Raw genomic sequence first — 5367 nt, 5'->3', positions numbered from 1 at the left:
GAATACTTTTCGTTACCGGCAATCTTGTTAACAAACATTTACATACTTTCATCGAATCCCAGAGCAATACTAAGTCCATTATCACGTAATAGTAAGAACACGATAATGCTGAAAATATCCAAAGAAAATGAGTATTTTTATTAGAATAATAGTATGCTTTCATCTGCAAAAAAATGAATTTATATTTCAAATTCATTTTAAATAAAGCAGACTGAGCGCGAAAATTTATTCTTGAAGTTCCCTTATTTTTCCCGAATTATTTTTCAATTTTCCCTGACCATTAATATTTAAAAAGCAAGATTATAACCTTGTAACATTTTAAATAAACACATGATCTTTTATAAATGGAATAAAACAATTACAAATTTTAATTAATAATTTTTTCTAATTTTCAGGGCTGTGTTGATTTATTCAGGAATTAACCCAATTTAACGGAAATATGAATAATCTGATGAAATGCCTGACAATTCAAGGTGAGTTCAAAATACTTGATGGTAAATAAAAAAAATATCCATTAAATTGAATGGAATTCATTGGATTTAGAAGATTTAAGTGAATTAAATGAATTCAAGGGAATTTAAAAGAGTTTAAAAGAAGTTGAAATAAATGATTGAGAATTCAGGATTAATTCCAAAATAATTCAAATAAATTGCAAAAAATATTGGAAAATCTCTTGAAATCTTTAAAATTCTACAAAATTATTTTTTGCGAATAAATTCTCATTCTCACATTTAAGAATTGCCAACAATTCTTCAAATCCTTAAAAATATTTTGACATGCCTTGAAATATTTTGAAGCTCTTAATAATTCACTGCAATTTTTAGAAATACCATTAAATATTTAAAATCCTTGAAATCTTTTAACATCCCCTTAAACTTTTCAAAGCTTTTGAAAATGTCTCAGAATCTTTTAAAATAACCTGAAATATTTTTAACGCTTTGAAATTCTTTAAAACTATCAAAATAAATTTAAAATTGCTTGCTATATTTCAGAATTACAAATTTTTCAAAGTACTTGTGCTTATTCTGGTAATAAACTCTTGAAACATACATTCAAATATTATGAAAATCTGCGAAATTGCATGAAATGTGATAAAATTTCCTGAGTTTCTGGAAAATTTATAGAGATATCTTAAGATTGAAATTCATTGAAAATTTACTAAAATTTTTTAAATCTTTTAAAATCTTTTAAAATCCCTTAAACTGTTTTAAAGCTCTTGAAAATTCCTTAGAGTTTTTTAAAAGACCCTTAAATATATCAAATCAAACTCTAAAATATTAAAAATACTTTACTATCATTTGAATTACCTTTAATATTTCAACACTCTTGAAAATTCCAATGAATATTTCTAAATACCCTAATGTTTAAAAAAATTAAAAATCTTTTGAAATCCCACCAAATTTTGTAATCTTTTGAAAACCCTTAAAATAATTTTAATTAATACAAAAATTGTCTAAAACTTTTCATACCGTAAAATATGTAAAATCCTTTAGAATCTTTTGAGATCCCTAGCAGTTTTATTAAAGTTTTTGAAAATTACTTGAAGTTTTTTTAATACCTTAAAATATTTTGAGTCTTTCGAAATTTCTTGAAATTCCTTTAAACTTTTAAATATTCTCGAAAATGCCTTTAAGTCTTGAAAAACTTTTGAAAATGCCTAAATAATATAAATATTTAAAAATATTCTAAGATATTTGAATTCTTTTAAAATCTTTATAAATCCCTTGAAACTTCGTGCATCTTTTGAAAATACCCTGCAATCTTTTCAAATCCTCTTACAATTCTTATAATTTTTAAAGCTCTTGGAAAATGTCTCGGAACATTTTCTTTTGAAAATAATTTGGAATTTTTATAAATACCCCAAAATATTTTGAATTAATTTAGTGTCGTCTCAAATGATTAAAATCAATTCGAAATCTTGTGAGATATTTAAAAATAGCCTAAAATATTTCATATCTTTTAAAATGTTTCGAAATCCGCTTAAACATTTTTAATTTATTACAAAATGCCTTTGAATCTTTTAAAATAAACTAAAATATATCAAAAGTTCAATATCCTTTCGAATTATTGAAATAAATAAAATATTCACTGGAACATTTTTAAATTCCCAAAATTGATCAAAATCTTTAGAATATTTTAAAATACCTTAAAACTATTTGAAGGTCTTGGAAATGCCTTGAAATTTTTTTAAATATCTTAGTTGGTCAAATCTTTTAGGATATCCTAAAATATTTAAAATACTTGAAATATTTTAAAATCCCTTTAAATTTTGTACAGCCCTTGGAAAATGGATTTGGCCCTTTTAAAATACCTTAAATGATTAAAAGTCCATAAAGAGCTTTAATAATCTTAAGTAGTTTTTTAAACGTCTTGGAAATTACTTGGAATGTTTGAAAATGTCCTATAATATTTCTAACCTTTCGAAATCCATTCAGGTTATTAAAATCAACCACAAATTTCTTAGAATCATTTAAAATTTCCTATAATTTATCAAATTTTTTGAAATCTTTTGAAATTTCAGTAAGCATTCTAAATCTCTTTAAATTTAATTCGAATATTTCTAACTACCCTAAAAATTTCAAATTCCTTTAAAATCCATTAAATTGATTTAAATCAATTGAAAATTCTTTAAAATCTTTAAAAATCCCCTAAAATTTTAAAAATATTTTAAAATCTTTTGGAATGCCTTTAATCTTTTTAAAGATTTTAGAAAATGCCTTGGAATGCTTTAAAATACCTTAAAATCTTGAAAATCCTTTAAAATTACTTCAAATTATTAAAATACATTAAAAATACCCTAAGATATGTTTCGAATACTTTGAAATCTTTTTGAATCTCTTCAAATTTTTTAAAGCTCTTTAAAATCTCTTGAAATTTTTAAAAATACCCTGAATTTAAATTCCTTCTAGAAATAATCGATTGGATACGATTAATAACGATCAAAAGTAATCAAAAGTTGAATCGGTTTAAATTGTTGCTAATTGTGTCAATCGTTCCCAATCGGATTGAATTGAGTAAATGCACTTGCCTGCAATACGCCCTCTGCAGTTTTCGTTTGTAACAAAAATGACGGACACGTGTTTATTGGTTAGATATTAAATTTTTAGTAATTTAACAAAAGTTTTAAGCACAAAAAATATAATGTTTAGGCGATATACCGAATTAAAAGTTAAGTTTTTAAAGTTAAAGTTAAAACGATTGGAAACATTATAGAAGGTAGGATGGTGCCAATATTTCTGTAATTTTTGTCAAATTTTTTATGTAATGGTTTGAGAAAAAGTTTATTTTTGGTCTTTACATCCAGTTGTCATTCTCATAATTTCATTAAATATTATGTAACCGTATGGACGTTTTTCGACATTTTAGCATATCAAAGAATAAGGGTTAAATTTCTAATTTACGAATTGTTTTAAACATTGAGTTTGAAATGCTAATATTAAGAAATTATTAAGTTTAAATGTAAGCAGTTTAGAAGCCCGAATTTAAAAATGCTATTTGTGAAGACTGCATTTTTACTAATTAAAATCAAATTGAAACAAGATTGAAAATGTATATTTTTCATACTTAAATTTCACATGGCATAATTTTAAATTAAACAAAGTTAAAGGCTTCTGAATTCGTATTGTATAATTTCGAATGCTTTATTTATAAAAAAGTTTCTAGAAGCTTGTCATTTTTACATATATTAATGAACATTTGAACTCAAAATCGCTGTTTCAGATGTTTTAATTAAATATTGAGAACGCTTAAGTGATCAGAAAACTTCCACTCCTATTGGTTTAATTTGCAATTTAGTCTTAAATACTTTAAATAACCAAATTTTCAGCTTCAAAATCTTAAACTTTAAATTTTATTGACAGGTGTAAAAAAATTTAACCAGAAAATTATTCCAGATTTTGTCCTCGATTTTAATGGCTACCTTGCGAATAATATAAAAAGTTGGTTTTACGTCAATCATTAGTGGTAAAGTGGAAATCACAATCTAACGATTACCGAATATAGTATCACCGACATTGAAGTAAATTCCCTGTCCAATTTAGAATGAATTTTGTCCATCATTTTGAGTACTTACATTTCAATAAACTAAAAATTTAGAAAGCTGAATTAATAACAACTTTTTTTATTATAAGATACATTTATGTATTAATAATTCCGAATAATTAAAAATTGAAACCTCTTTCTGAAAAAAAAATTTGATCTCTAATATTAATTTTTAATTGTTTAATTTTATTTAATTAATAACAGCTTGACATTTTTAAATAATAAAATAATACCTTAATTCCAAAAAACTAAAAAAAACTGTCTAAATAATTCCCGCCCGACAAAAGTGTTGCCATTACGTGGCAAATTCCAAGTACCCGATTGGGAAAAATTGGAAATGCAAGATGCTTAATCGTTGCCAATCGTTTTGGCAAATTAAGAAACATGATTCGGAACAATTGAGATATTAGTTATATTGTTTCTTATCGATCTCAATTGATTATTTCTAGAAGGGATGTTCTTTAGAATCCTTTTAAATTATTTTAACCTGATAAAAATTAATTAAGTTCTTTTAAAATACCCTTACATATTTGAAATAACTTAAAATCTTTTGAAATCCTTTGGAACATTTTAAAGATCTTGAAATTTCTTTGAAATATTTTTAAATATCCCAAAATATATTCCCAATTCTTGAAATGTTTTGCAACAGCTTCGAACTTCTGAAAGCTCTTGAAAAATGCATTGGGAACTTTTACAATTAAAATCTTCATAAATATCCTAAAATATTTAAAATCATTTAACATCCCTTTAAATTCTTAAAAACAATACAAAATTCTTGTGAATCTTTTAAAATTCCCCAAAATTCGTGAAATTTGTTAAAATATTCCTAAATCTCTTTAAACTTTGTAAAGCTCTTGGAAATGCCTTGGAATATTTTTAAATTCTCTAAAACACTACAAATCCTTAAAGTATTTTGAAATCCCTTTGAACTTGTTAAAGCTCTTAAAGATGCGTTGGTATTTTATAAAATACCCTTTTGTGAAATCGTTTAAAATTTTTTGAAATTTCCTTGAACTTTTTAAATCTCGTAAAAAATGCCTGATAATCTTTTAAAATACCATAAAATATTTTTAATCCTCTAAAATGTTTTAAGTCCCTTAAAATGTCTGATACCCTCAAATGTTTTAAATCCTTCCCTGAAATATTAAAATCGATTAAAAATTCCTTAGAATATTTTGTATTTCCCAAAAAAAAATGTTAAATTCTCTAAAATCGTTCAAACTGCTCTAAAACTTTTTAAAGCTCTTGGAAAATGCCTTGGAATCTTTTAAAACACCATAAAATATTTTAAATCCTCTAAGACCTTTTGCGAATCTTAGCAGTTTT

Source organism: Belonocnema kinseyi, chromosome 10, assembly GCF_010883055.1.
Source record: "Belonocnema kinseyi isolate 2016_QV_RU_SX_M_011 chromosome 10, B_treatae_v1, whole genome shotgun sequence".
Taxonomy (NCBI): domain Eukaryota; kingdom Metazoa; phylum Arthropoda; class Insecta; order Hymenoptera; family Cynipidae; genus Belonocnema; species Belonocnema kinseyi.
Note: the sequence above shows the minus strand (reverse complement) of the source record.